Raw genomic sequence first — 15,313 nt, 5'->3', positions numbered from 1 at the left:
TGTTCTGACAAGACTCTAAAAGTGAATGCATTCCTGGCCTATTAGACCCAGGAAAGGGAAACTGTGGCTCTCCAGATGTTGCCCCATCATCACTGGCCATGCTGACTGGGGCTGATGGGAGTTGGGAGTCCAACAACATCTGGAGGGACACAACCAGGGCTAGAAAGTCATATGCAGGCATCCCCAAACCCGGCCCTCCAGATGTTCTGGGACTACAACTCCCATCATCCCTAGCTAACAGGACCAGTGGTCAGGGATGATGGGAATTGTAGTCCCAGAGCATCTGGAGGGCCGAGTTTGGGGATGCCTGTGTATGACTTTCTAGCCTTGGTTGTGTCCCTCAGCTGGAGGGCTGAGTTTGGGGACGCCTGGTCGTATGTATAAGCTAATCGCCAAATGCCATCTTAAACCTAGGTTGTGGTCACCACAACGGAATGCCAGGCACCATGTTTTTCTCCAGTGGTGTTGTTGCTGTTGATTTCATTTCTTTTTTTAAAGAAAAAATCTCAAAGCGCTTTACAACACATTAAAACATCAAAGGAAACAATCCAGAATAAAACAAATTCGAGCTTCAGGAAAATGTTTCAGATCCTTCTCTGAGTGAGATTTGGCTTTCCCTATTTACCAACTTAATTTATAGAGCAACCCCATAGCAGAAGGTAGGGACGCGGGTGGCACTGTGGGTAAAACCTCAGCGCCTAGGACTTGCCGATCGTATGGTTGGCGGTTCAAATCCCCGCGGCGGGGTGAGCTCCCACCTTTCGGTCCCAGCTCCTGCCCACCTAGCAGTTCGAAAGCACCCTTAAGTGCAAGTAGATAAATAGGTACCGCTTTATAGCGGGAAGGTAAACGACGTTTCCATGTGCTGCGCTGGTGCTGGCTCGCCAGAGCAGCTTCGTCACGCTGGCCACGTGACCCGGAAGTGTCTGCAGACAGCGCTGGCTCCCGGCCTCTTAAGTGAGATGAGCGCACAACCCTAGAGTCTGTCAAGACTGGCCCGTACGGGCAGGGGGACCTTTACCTTTATAGCAGAAGGACTCTAGGGAGCCAGTGTGGTAAGTGGCCAGAGTGTCGGACCAGGACCTGGGAGATTAGGGTTCAAATCCCGACTCAGTCCCGAAGCTGACTGGGTGACCTTGGGCCAGTCACAGCCTCTTAACCTACCTCACAGGGTTGTTGTAGGAGGGGGGAAAGCCCTGTACTCCTTGGGGGGAAAGGTGGGGTCGAAATGCAATTAACAACAGACACTCGCTCTTGAGATGTTGAACAGCTGTCTAGCTGTCTATGGGAGACTCAGAACTTCAACATCCAGTGGTTAACCCAGAGAACAATATGACTTTCCACTTCCAGCTAATAGCCAACCACAACCTTTGCATGGCCGCGTCCTGCAATAAGCCACTCTTTCTCCAGAAAGACCAAATGGCTGCGTAAGGAAACTTGCGGCAACAAATTTCCCCATCCAGTTGCGCAAAGCATAGAGCTGTCTTTGGGATCAGCGGGTTCTTTTATTGCTCATCGGTTCACTGGTATTTTATCTGCAAGTATATCTTACCATCACTAACCAACAGCTACATGTGCAATACTACCCACAAAACCCACGTAGGAAAAAAAACCACAAGCTGCAAGATGGAGCAGGTTGGAGCCACAAGCCTTCAAGAGATCAGATCACACACGCAGGGCAGAAGACCCCACGGTGCCATAAGCAGAGTGAAAATGTGTTGTGGGAAGAACTGGGAGAGAGAATATGGATCTCTTTATGGGAAAACCTTGTGTCAGCAGCACCAGAGTGACTTTCATGGGGCACAAAGCTGGGCAATGCGTATGGAGGTCCTGGGCTACCCAGATGACAGCCCCCCCCCCGCCTCGCTGATTATATAATACAGTGGTACCTCGGGTTAAGTGCTTAATTCGTTCCGGAGGTCCGTTCTTTACCGAAACTGTTCTTAACCTGAGGTACCACTTTAGCTAATGGGGCCTCCTGCTGCCGCTGCGCCACTGGTGCGCGATTTCTGTTCTCATCCTAAAGCAAAGTTCTTAACCCGAGGTACTATTTCTGGGTTAGCGGAGTCTGTAACCTGAAGTGTATGTAACCTGAAGTGTATGTAACCCGAGGTACCACTGTACAGGCATGTCCAGCAGGTAGGTTGTGGCCTACTGAACATCTGTGGTTGAACACTGGTAGCTCACTGGCTCAACAACTTTGGCTCCCCTAAAAAACAGGCCGCCTTTGTTCCTAAAAAACAACTTTGACCTGAACCCCAAAAAAGCGGGTTGATCACTGTCAGTTTTTAACTCTGAGTAGATCACACAGTCTCTTGGGAGTTGGCCACCCCTGATATAATACAGCCATACCTCGGGTTACAGACCCTTCAGGTTGTGCGTTTTTGGGTTGCACACCGCGCCGAACCTGGAAGTACCAGAATGGGTCACTTCTGGGTTTCAGTGCTTTGCGCATGCGCAGATGCGCCAAATCACAACCTGCGCATGCGCAGATGCGGTGGTGCGGGTTGCGAACGTTGCAGGTTGCGGACATGTCTCCTGCATGGATCACATTCTCAACTCGAGCGTCCACTGTAAATCCACACACAAACAAATGATCTTGAAAGCTGTAATGTTTAACCAGCTGTATTAGTAAACCAAATGGATTTCTTCCCACCAACCAAAGGACCCCACAATCAAATGAAGCGGCAGGTTTATTTTTAACCATTGAATCTTTAAAATACAATGGTACCTCAGGTTACATACGCTTCAGGTTACAGACTCCACTAACCCAGAAATAGTGCTTCAGGTTAAGAACTTTGCTTCAGGATGAAAACAGAAATCGTGCTCCGGCGGCGCAGCGGCAGCGGGAGGCCCCATTAGCTAAGAGGTGTTTCAGGTTAAGAACAGTTTCAGGTTAAGAACAGACCTCCGGAACGAATTAAGTACTTAACCCGAGGTACCACTGTACATAAATGTAAAGGGTGCCATTCGCTTCAGAACCACATGTAACCAAATAAACACCCAGTGTTTCTTCATCTAGGAAGCAGGCTCAGCCGTTTCCGGGAGGTGGAATGAAAAGGAACAAGTCTAACCGCTTGGCCTGGCAAGACGCCTGCAGGTGGTTTAAGTCCTCGACCGTTCCAGCTTCCAAATGTGAAAAGGGGTTTTGCAGAGCACAGCCATGCAGAGCGAGGAATAAATAAAGCAGATGGCACCCAGATGCTTTCAGCAGCCCAAAGTACACAGTATGATAAGCGGATGCAGGCTTCCTGTCCAATTTGGTGTGTTTGCTCAGGGAACAGCTCTATTATCTTTCCAAAGAAACTCTTCCACCTACGTGGCCTGCAGTGAAGCATAAACTTCCGTGTTGTAGACATTGCATATATATAATTTATACATGCAGGCTGAAAAGGCTCCCCCCCCCCTTTTTTTTTTTTACAGTACGCATTTAGCATCTCTCTGAGAAATTGCCAGTATAATCAAGCTGCTTGATGGCACAAATGCATTTTATTAAAAAGCATATGTCAGAGACACCAGCCTCACTTCTCTATGCTTTTTAAAAAATTTCTTTTCTTCCTCCAAACCTTTATTAGGCATTACAGATGTAGACCATCTTAAAACATCCATATGCAACATTTTAAAAAACATATACAAAGAAGCAGCCATATAAGACATATTGTTTCCGGGAGGTGGGACAAAAAGAACAAGTCTCACTGCTTGGTCTGGCAAGCCGCCTGCATGAGGCTTAAGTCCTAGTAACAGAAATTGTCATAGGAGTGTCTTGCCGGCTAAATGGGGCCAATAGGAGATACTATTGACAGAAACTCAGCCACCTCCAGCTGAATATCAGACAGGTGGAATTTGATATCTTCATTGTGCCATGATGCTAAGCTACCCAAAAAGGGGGATAACACGTGTTTACATAGCTGATTGTATAGTGGACAGTAGAAAAGAATATGTTCTGCAGTGCCCGGCACATTCAAATAACTTCCACAATGTCTATCATTTCTAGGGATGTTTAAATATCTGCCCTTAACAAAAGCTGAGGGAGAACTGTTCAGCTAACATAAATGCCCTGCATTGGATTGGAATTACCATACTTTTCTGTGTATAAGACTAGGGTTTTTTTATTTAAAAATTATGTTCAAAATTGTGGGTCTCCACCCATTTTCTCAATTTGGAGTCCCCCAAAATAGGGGGCATCTTATACATGGGGGCGTCTTGTACACGGAAAAATACATTGTTAACTTTGAGACATAAGTCATCCTGTTATTGGTTGTATTAAAACCACAGAACTTGGGGGAGCAGATTTGATTTACAGCTGACTCAATGTTCTGTTTTTCAATATCCCTTATCTAATTTGGATATTGCAATAAATGTACTGCTCACTAGAATTACACAATAATTCCAAGTCAACACCAATAAATTGAATTTTGCTGTGTATGAGTTGGAGCCATCTGGATTTATAGGAGTCCTTAAGTAAGTCAGAAAGCAGACTTGACGGTTGGGAACGGAAATGGCAATGAAGTCAGTATTTTATAGTGCTAGTCCACGCTCAATATTCCATCATGTGTATACCTCATTCTGTACACATTGTCTCATACTTGATTGAATTTGGGAGCCTGAGAACAGGTCGCAAGAAACTTGAGTGTATCTTATCTAAATCACTATTATATAAAGGTAAAGGGACCCCTGACCATTAGGTCCAGTCGTGGCCGACTCTGGGGTTGTGGCACTCATCTTGCTTTACTGGCCGAAGGAGCCGGCGTGCAGCTTCCGAGTCATGTGGCCAGCATGACTAAGCCGCTTCTGGCGAACCAAAGCAGTGCATGGAAACGCCATTTACCTTCCCGCCAGAGCAGTACCTATTTATCTACTTGCACTGTGTGCTTTTGAACTTCTAGGTGGGCAGGAGCAGGGACCGAGCAACGGGAGCTCACCCTGTCGCAGGGATTCGAACCGCCGACCTTCTGATCAGCAAGCCCTAGGCTCTGTGGTTTAACCCAGAGCACCACCTGCGTCCTCCATCCATATTGGGATCCCAAAAAGTAGCTGGGACAACACTTTAGCTTGAAAAATCTGAATGGCAGCTGGTATAAACCCATTACATTTCTGAAAATAAAAATGGGGTACGTTTTGCCTGTTTTATAGCACTTGTGCAGTGGTTTGACCAACTGGAGTTGCTCTGGAATAAAATTCCGAGATAAATCTGCATCTTTACTTGCTGGATTTCTTGTCCTCTTATTTTCCATTTCTCTAGTGTCCGGAAATTAGAGAAGACCAGATTTTTTTTTTGGTCTTCTCATAATTTATAGAGAGTTTGTTAATTTCACAGTAAGAAACCAAGGAGAGTAAAAGACGATTCAAACCTATCCTCGTCAGTGATAAGAAGGTCACATTATCTGCATACAATAAAAGTGGGACCGGGTTTTGGTTGATTTTGGTTCTATTTTCTGGATGTGCTCTGGAAGATCTGATGGGGGGGGATTAAAGGGAAAAGGGGTAAGAATAAACCCTTGTTTTACACCTTTCATGTTAGGGATATCAGAAGAGCTGGCTGACCTTTTGATATTGAATTTGATTTGGCAGATGTTAAAAGGTAACTCTCTAGGTACCTGTGATTCTTTACTTTTCCCCTGTCACCAATTCACTCAGAATACTTTCAAAATTAGTAGGGCCCTGGAGTGAAATGGACACCAATGTTAAGAGACGCAGGATGAACTTCAAAACAGCTTATTGGTTTATCAAAAGGATATCACCAATCCTTTTTTTCTGATGCTTTTGCTCTTATCTTGAAAATATGTCTACCCCCATTCTGCAAATAAAATAAAAAAGATTGATACTATACTACAATATACACTGAAATGTTTAAATGTTTCTTAGGCTGTCCTTGAATCTTCCTGCCACACTTGCCATCCTCTCTTGCCACACACTTTGAGAACCACTGGAATAGGGACCAGGGAGCTCGGCCTCACCTTTCCATCCCAAATTTCAGCCACTTTGGAAAGGGAAGAAAGGACGCGAGCTCTCCTCTCTAACCTTCCTATGGAGCAGAGAACCTTGATGTCAGCTGGGGAGGGCTTTAATCAGCTTGTGTGGGGAGAAGGCTAATAATAATAATAATAATAATAATAATAATAATAATAATACCCAGCCCTCCCCGGCCAAAGCTGGGTTCAGGGTGGCTAACACCCATAAAATTACAATAAAAGCATAATAGAAAAAAATAAAATAAAGCAATTTAAAATACAGGTTAAAATGCAATTTAAAATGCAGCCTTATTTTAAAAGTAGCTGATAAATCAAGACCGTAAGGGGAGAGAAACTTAAGGGCCACACTGAGTCCAAACCAAAGGCCAGGCGGAACAGCTCTGTCTTGCAGGCCCTGCGGAAAGATGTAAGAGGCAGCAACGACTGAGCAGCACCCTGACTGGGAATCTGTAACCTTTCCGTATAGCCAAAGGCACTACCTTTGCAGATAGGAGCACAGAACTCACCGCGACCAACCCTGCTGTCTCGACATTCCTGCAAGGCAAGTGTGTCTCGCAATCGAGCTCACCACTCTTCGTCTTAAAAGCTTGGCGGGACAAGCAGGAGAACTCGTTGGGACGTCCTTGCCACTGCAGAACTCCTTATTCTGCTCTTAATTCCTGAGTCGTGACTCCTGGGCCCTGCTATGCTGCTGCCCAGTCTGCCTAAAGGTCACTTCCTTACTCCTGAGTAAGAGTCTACGGCCAAAACCTAACTTCCTGCCACAATGACAGTTAACTCATAACTGAGCGGAACCCCCAGCCAATCGGAACTTGCTCTCACCCAGACCAACCGGGCTGAATTTACCTGGTCCAGGCCCCGCCTCGTAATATTGTAAAGTAACAGAAGGGAGAGAAAAAGAAGGACCCTCAGAACCTGTCGCCAAGGACCTGGCTCTGTGTAGCTTTCCAACCGCGCAAGAGTGCAAAACTTCAGAGCAGATGGGTGGGGTATAAATAATAAAATTATTATTAGTATTATTATTCGGACCTTTACAGTCACAGAAAATTCCTTAACCTCAAAGCATGAGCAGAAAATAAACAGCTTTTTTCCCACGCGGAGGAAAGAATAGCTAACTCAAGTGCTTATGAATGCAGATCTATAGTGCTCTCTGTAAGTCATAAATCATCCTCTTTTGCATGCAGTGGGTCCCAGTTCAACCTTGGCAACACCCCCAGTAAAAAGGACATGTCACCATTAAGAAAAAGAGTTAAGAACAGGCCCATGTATATGTGGACTATCCCTGGATCAAGTGACTTTTGTTCTTTAAGTTCTCAGAGTTCTTAACCAAGCTCAAGGTTGTCATATGAACCAGCCAGATATTTAACTTGTCATCCATCACAGCCGGTCCATCATCTGAACAATAAGACTTGAGAGCCATCCTGCCCAAACATGGCAACTAGACATTCCATTTTGGCAGGGCCGTATTAAGTATATCCGGCGCCGTGGTGCAAAGATCCCTCTGGCACCCCCCTGCCCTGTTTCCCAGAGTTGTGGACCTTGCTGGCAGCTTTGTGTGGCTGGAGGAGGCGGGCAGCGGCTGGAGGGCAGCTTCTCTGGTGGGGAATAGGCGGAGGCTCCGGGCGCGGTGCTGCTTCAGCGAAGCGGGCGAGGGCAGTGAGCTGATGCCAGGAGCCACAGCACCCAGCCTCTGCCTCTTCCCTGGCGCCTGTGCCACGATGGCCACAGCAGGCAAAGGCCCCAGGCACGGCACTGCTTTGGCGCAGCATGGCAGAGGTGGGCGAGGGCGGTGAGTTGATGCCAGGAGGCGCCGCGCCCACCCTCCGCCTCTTCCCTGGTGCCCTCCAGAACTTGGCGCCCTGTGCCACCTGCCTCTATGGGCAAGATGCCTCTGCATTTTGGCAACTGCAACCTTGGTTTAAGAAGCCATTTGGTGCCTGGCCTATACAATGGTTTCTTGGTTTTCAAAAGTAATCCACTCCTGAAGACCGTTCAACTTCCGAAACATTCGAAAACCAAAGCATTTACTTCTGGAAAACTCAATACGGAAGCCGCATGGCATGTTCAACTTCCAAAAAGCGTTCGGAAACTGAAGCAGTTACTTCTGGGTTTTGGGCCTTCGAAAACCGAAACGTTTGACTTCCGAGATGTTCAAAAACCGAGGTACTACTGGATCCGAGTTTCCTAGCACTGACTAGGAGCAATGCAAACTGAAATGTTTTTTCCAGCCTCACTTGTCAGGGATTCTAAACCCAAAGCTCTAAAACGAGGCTGCAGAATTTCATAGAGCAGCGCTCAAATGCAACCACTGAATAGAGATGTTTTGCCAGGAGAGGCCAGATAAGCGATTAGCATCTAGCCAGCCGTGACAGATGCGCATGCAATGATTTACTTGCGGTTTTATTCTTAGAACTGATGGAAGCCAGAGAACTCTCCACTCTAATGACTCTGCCTGCATCAGATTTTACGGTTATCTACGCTGCTTCCTCCCCCCCCTCCCTCTTTCTTTGTTTCCCATAATTCTTGGAAGTGTTACTGGAAATATTAACACAAACACACTTGGGATCTTTCTCAGTGGTTCTGGGACTACATGTGCCAAAAATTAGGCAAGAAGAAACAAGGCCACAAACCAACACCCCCCCTCCCAGTGTTAAGCAACTTGACATCCTCACATGCGATCTGATGCTCAATTATTTTTTAAGGATATGTTTACAGATTTTTTTGAAAATGCAGGTGCAAAAAGATGTATAGCTCAATAAAAAGAAAAGTGTTAGCTATAACTGTGACCAAGCAATATCTTCAGTACAGTTGTACCTTGGAAGTCGAATGGAATCCATTCCGGAAGTCCATTCGACTTCCAAAACGTTCAGAAACCAAAGTGCGGCTTCTGATTGGCTGCCGGAAGCTCCTGCAGCCAATCAAAAGCCACGGAAGCCCCGTCAGACGTTCGGCTTCCAAAAATAGTTCACAAACCGGAGCATTCACTTCCGGGTTTGCGGCGTTCGGGAGCCAAAATGTTTGAGAACTAAGCTGTTCGAAAACCAAGCTACGACTCTATTAGGAAATACCGTATTTTTTGCACCATAACACTCACTTTTTTCCTCCTAAAAAGTAAGGGGAAATGTCTGTGCATGTTATGGAGGGAATGCGTACGGGTGGCATGCCTACGGATTTTCCTCCTCTAAAAACTACATGCGTGTTATGGTCGGGTGCGTGTTATAGAGCGAAAAATACGGTAATTATTGGTGGTATTTTGTGGTATCTGAAGAAGTGTGCATGCAAACGAAAGCTCATACCAATAACAAACTTAGTTGGTCTCTAAGGTGCTACTGGAAGGAATTTTTTATTATTTTGTTTCCAAAGTCTATATAAGGGCTTTCGCACCATTGTTCTGGGTTCTCTCCTCCCTCCTGCATGTGGCGAGTGAGGACCCTGTTGCAACAGTTAACAAAGATCAGGCTTACTAGCTGCTTTGCTTCTCAATATTCTCTGGTTGGCCTCTGTTATTTTCTCCTACCGATAGGGAACCCACTTAAGGACTCTATACTGGCTCTTAGATACCCCATAAGGGAAAGGGGGCAGTTTTTTCTTATAACACAAGGAAGGTGCATGAGAGGAACTGAAAAGAGTTCCTTCCACTTTGCCAATGTCATCGGACTAGAAAGTGAACATGGGAAGAAGGAGACAGCTGAAGCATCAAGCTTTGAAGTTCCTCTCCATCAGTTTCTGGCTAGCGGTTCCTCTTTGGGGACATGCACCCATTCATAGTCCTGCTGAGTCCACGGCCGATCACAGAAATACAGACACAACACGTAGGCTAATAACTGTTTCCGAGCACAATTCAAAGTGCTGGTGTTGACCTTTAAAGCCCTAAGCGGCCTCGGGCCAGTATACCTGAAGGAGCGTCTCCACCCCCATCGTTCTGCCCGGACGCTGAGGTCCAGCGCCAAGGGCCTTCTGGCGGTTCCCTCATTGCGAGAAGCAAAGCTACAGGGAACCAGGCAGAGGGCCTTCTCGGTAGTGGCGCCTGCCCTGTGGAACGCCCTCCCATCAGATGTCAAAGCGATAAATAACTACCTGACATTCAGAAGACATCTTAAGGCAGCCCTGTTCAGGGAAGTTTTTAATCTGTGATATTTTAGTGTATTTTTGGTGTATTTTTGGTTTTTATGGAAGCTGCCCAGAGGGAAGCAGATGGGCGGGGTACAAATAATAAATAATAATAATAATAATAATAATAATAATAATAATAATAATAATAATTATATCATATGTAATAGAATAATGGTATCATTCAAAAGGTAGAAATAAATCTACTGGAGTTCATATATATATAAGGTATATTATAATGTAACAGACTAGTGGCGCAGAACGTCAAGCCATGCGCTGAAGATAGGCGTCAAAGGTCAGTCTCACAATGGTTATTCAAAGGTTTCAACAAGAGACGTCTCCAAAGTCTAAAAAGTAAGGTTTTTCTCAAATGTTTTTCAAAAGTTCCAACAGAAGACGTCCCAAAAGTCTCAAGGGCAGTGTTTCCGGAATGATACTACTGTTTCGTGATAGTCTTCATCAGCTGAAAATACAGTGGTGCCTCAGGTTAAGTACTTAATTCGTTCTGGAGGTCCGTTCTTAACCTGAAACTGTTCTTAACCTGAAGACCACTTTAGCTAATGGGGCCTCCTGCTGCCACTGCACCACCGGAGCCCGATTTCTGTTCTCATCCTGAAGCAAAGTTCTTAACCTGAGGTACTATTTCTGGATTAGCGGAGTCTGTAACCTGAAGCGTATGTAACCTGAAGCGTACAGGTACCACTGTACAATAATGCCCTTGTTATATTTGAACACATTTTCTATAAACACCAACTTTGTTTGGATACTGATTTGGAATGCGCAGATTAATCTGTATGTGTAAATTAAGATGGATGCAGATTTATTGTACTCTGATGTTTTGTCTTTCTTTCTTTCTTTCTTTCTTTCTTTCTTTCTTTCTTTCTTTCTTTCCTCAATAAATTTGCAGAGACAGAGACAGAGACAGAGACAGAGACAGAGAAGTAAATGAAAAGCTAGCTTAGCCCAGGGCATTTTTGTACAACTTGACCTACCTTGACAGCTTTCTGGTGATGTCACATTCTGGAATTAAAAGTCAAGTCGGTCATACCTACACCAGCCAGACCTCATGGAACATTTGAGAAGGCAAGTTTCCTACAGTCATGTTTCTGAGGCTTTTATTAGCATGAAACCAGCCTCCACCTAGGAAACTGTCCTTTCAAGGAAATAAGGGCAGGTTGGTAGTGTATGATGCAATCCTGGAGCACCCAGATTCCTGAAAACCTCGCCTTTCATTAAGTTGCTAGCTGTCACGGAAGTGTCAGAAGCCCAGCGCAGTGGCTGGACAACATTTCCGGCAATCGAGAGGAGAGGGAATTCCATGTTCCAGCTGAACCGGAATGAAACACATCTTCGCTCGACTTGCAAGGGAGGAGCAAAGGCTGTAGAATAGCCTATGCCAACGTGGTGCACACCAGACATTTCGGACGACAAATTCCACCAGCCTGATGGGAGTTGTAGTCCAAAACATCTGCAAAGGCTGCTGCAGGATTTCCAAGCGTGCACAGGCCAAATAACACCCAGGAGCAATTGCAACCAACATAAGAAAATCTTTAATAAAAACTAAGTGTTATATACTGGGACGCGGGTGGCGCTGTGGGTTAAACCAATGAGCCTAGGACTTGCCGATCAGAAGGTCGGCGGTTCGAATCCCCGTGACAGGGTGAGCTCCCATTGCTCGGTCCCTGCTCCTGCCAACCTAGCAGTTTGAAAGCACATCAAAGTGCAAGTAGATCAATAGGTACCACTCCAGCGGGAAGGTAAACAATGTTTCCGTGCGCTGGTCTGGTTCGCCAGAAGCGACTTAGTCATGCTGGCCACATGACCCGGAAGCTGTACGCCGGCTCCCTCGGCCAGTAAAGCGAGATCAGCGCCGCAACCCCAGAGTCGGTCACGACTGGACCTAATGGTCAGGGGCCCCTTTACCTTTACCTTTACCTAGGTGTTATGTATTCAGTGTGTCTGCCTGAGCTTGAGTCTGGACTAAGAATTCTGAGCTCATGTGTTCTGATTCGATACGTGGTGTCCAATCACAGAACATTTCAGATTTGGGCCTCTGTCATTGGCCCTTGAACTCGGAGTCGTGATTCGCAGCTTGGAAGTTTAGACAGCCAATCACGGAGGGGAGTGGGAGTGGCCCAGGCTTTCAGGAATGTATATAAGCAGTTGCTTTGCCCCTGTTTCCCAGTTATGTAGTTCAATAAAAGTTCTTGCTGTTATCGCTGTGTCTTGCCTTGTAGGAACCCACCTACACTTCAATTAGTTCCTGTTTTTTTTGTAATGTCAAAAGCATCTGTGTTTGACTCTCTCCTTCTCTCCCTCCCGCAGTCCCCAACAAAAAGCAGTCCTATCTCATCACAAGGCCCTGAATCAGGAAGTGCTAACTACAGGTATCAGCAATAGCCGGCATGACTCAGACCTGAAGAGGAAGTGGCAGAAATGCATGGTTCATTGCACCTTCGCCAAACTTTGCAAAGCATGAGAACAGAGCTCACACCAGGACAACCTTGTGAAAATTCTCATGCAGGAGTGGGGAACACATTGGTTACTGCCCTCCCCTCAGCTTGTGGATCAAATCTGACAGGCAAACAGAGCTGTCAGTCCCCTGACATCACAGTGACATCAGGCGATGTTTCTTTGCAAGACCTTTGCGGTTAAAGTGCCGTGTTAAGTGCTCAAGAAAGCACTTGGCGTAGGATTTTGCTGTCTTGGCCGATCCAAAATGCCTACACACCTTCCTTGGGCTGAACTAGGTTTTCAGCCTGGCATCGACTGTGACATCAGGTGTTGGGCAAACAGGTGTGGCTCAGGTGAAAAGGTATCACAGGCCACACCTGGATGCATGGAATGCAGTTTGGTTATCAATGCGGTACAGAACAAGAAGGAAGCCGAAGAGAAAAGCGTCATTCATAAAGTGGTGGGCATTTGCATGGTTATCTTTAAAGGAGAAACATTTCTGCAGGAGATCAATCCAGAGTCAGGCACAATTGTTTCCAGGTTCCCAGGTAGCTAAAGGAGTCTCTCAGAGGCAGCGTGTCCCAACAAGGAAAACAGAGAGGGAATCGGCAACTAGATATTGCCGGATGCCTCAAGGATGCCATCCATTTGACATGCAAATCCAGTCATGATTGGCAGGAACCCAAATGCTCAGACATCACACAGTCTTGCCTCTATGAAGCAATTTATCGAGCAGCTGTAAAAGAATCACTTCTCCCAGTAAGTTACAAGGCAGAAGATTCGAGAAGGAAGCTGGAATTCCCCGAAGCGAAGTTTTAAAGAATGGGCCAAAGAAACAGGCCACAAACCAATGTCCAAATGAGCAACCCACCCCAGAAATAAAAAAACCTGCCCCAGCCTCTCCTCGCCGCCTGTTCCTCAAAGTGAAAATTGTGGATTTCGTTTTTGCTGTTGGACATATGTTTCCTCCAAATTAGGCTCTCACCAAGACAATCATTTCATTCAGGCAGGGGCCGGTCACCCCCCACAGTAACTGCAAGGGCGAAAACTATTTTCAGAGATGAGTTGCGTGTTGAGCACGGGGGCTTTTTAGTGGTGGCCCCTCAATTCTCGCTTGGTGTCGAATTTTCTTTCAATGCCATACAAAGTCCCTCTCCCCATGTCCTCCGATACTTAAGGCATTTATATACTTGGGTGTTTCTAAGTGGCCTACATGACAATAAACCGTGCTGGGAACAAAGCAATTTAAAAAATCACCATAAAACCCAACGGAAGCCTGAACGCTTCAAAAAAATATTCGTACAGTTCACACATTGCTACTTGCAGTTTCTGTTGCTCCATCTGCCTGCTTACGGCGGAAAGTCCCTACAACTGTCCTCACTAACATAAGGACATAAGAAGAGCCTGTTGGATCCACCCAATGGCTACTTTAGTTCAGCATCCTCTTGATGCGGCCAATCAGATGCCTCAATGGGAAGCCCAGAAGCAGAACCCAAAGCACAAGAGTTCTCTCACTTTCTGTGGTTTCCTGCAATTGCTATTCAGAAGTGTTGCTTCCTCCAGCTGTGGAGGCAGAGCTTAGACACCCTGGGTAGTAGCCATCAATAGTTTTCTCCTTCACGAAACTGCCTTTTGAAGCCACCCAAGTTGGTGACCACCACCATTTCGTACTGGAGCAAGGAGGAAAGGTGGGAAATAAAGGAGAGCCAGCTGGAATAGCTCAGCTGAGAGCGAGCACGAGACTCTAAATCGCAGAGTCCTGGGTTTGAGCCACGCCTTGGGCCAAAATATTCCTGTGTTGCAGGGGGGTTGGGCTAGATGACCCTCAGGGTCCCTTCCAACTGGATGATTCTGTGGTTCATAAGCAAACAATAACATAGGAAAATGGTACTCTTGGGGCTAGACAGGTATCCAAAGCAGACATGCCTCTTCTCCATCCTGACGAACGGCCTTCACCAAGGACCTCAACAGGAAAGCAGCTCACATGGAAGAGACAACCATCCTTTTTAAAAAACCATGGTTCCAAACCAAGTTACTTATCATTTATTTGCTGTATCGATTAGGTACCTCTTAATTAAGCAAGTCCTCTTTGGGATCTCACAAATCTGTTAAAATGTAATAGATTTTATTATTGGTAAATCAGATTCCTTATATTTACATTACAAAACATTTCAATTCAAACCTACAAATGTTTTCAGATGTTTGCAGTTTTCTTTCATATAAAATATAAATTTGTTCCAGTCCTTTTGAAACAGTTCATTGCGCTGATGGTAAAAAAGTAATTATAGAAATGCCAAGAACTCAGAATGATGTGTGGAAGTCAGAAAGAGGGAGGGAAGGAGGTCCATGATGCTCTGTTAGAGCGATGTATTAAGTTATAGATTTATGTACAAAACGTGAATATGACAAAGATGGAAAACTTAATAAAAATGTTTGGGGGGCGGGGTGTAATAGATTTTAAAATCCAATCCTTCAAACCCTAGCAAATGCAGGAGTGAAAACACAAGGGAATAACCTGTAGCTCACGGGCAGAGCAACCGCCCTGCACCCAGAAGGTCCCGGGTTCAAGCCCCACAGCAACCACGAGGTGGGGCTCAGAGATGCCCTTATCTAAACCCCTTGAAAGCCGCCAGCACGTCAGCATAGAAGGAGCTGAGATAAATGGATTAAGTGCCTGACATAGCTAAGGCAGCTTCGTGAATAATCATATTTAGATATCCTGCCCTTCCGCTTAACTGGAAATGTTACAATGTCTGGTTTATTGTATAGTATATGGA

General features: G+C 45.8%; 1 protein-coding gene across 2 annotated transcripts in view; it reads right to left on the bottom strand.

The window, feature by feature from the left end:
* LITAF (lipopolysaccharide induced TNF factor) overlaps nt 1-15,313 on the bottom strand; it is a 32,243-nt gene that overhangs the window by 7,254 nt on the left and 9,676 nt on the right. Inside the window, exon 1 of one of the 2 annotated variants that reach the window (XM_081840144.1) lies at nt 3,075-3,229. The exons of the other annotated variant lie outside the window; for it this stretch is intronic. The gene's annotated coding sequence lies outside the window, so the exon portion shown is untranslated. Of the gene's footprint in view, nt 1-3,074; nt 3,230-15,313 lie in introns of those variants that run through there. 2 annotated transcript variants of the gene reach the window in all.

The sequence above is a fragment of the Podarcis erhardii genome (genome assembly GCF_964252035.2).
Source record: "Podarcis erhardii genome assembly, chromosome: 14".
In the NCBI taxonomy this organism is placed as follows: domain Eukaryota; kingdom Metazoa; phylum Chordata; class Lepidosauria; order Squamata; family Lacertidae; genus Podarcis; species Podarcis erhardii.
Note: the sequence above shows the minus strand (reverse complement) of the source record. Positions and strands in the feature narration are given on the sequence as shown.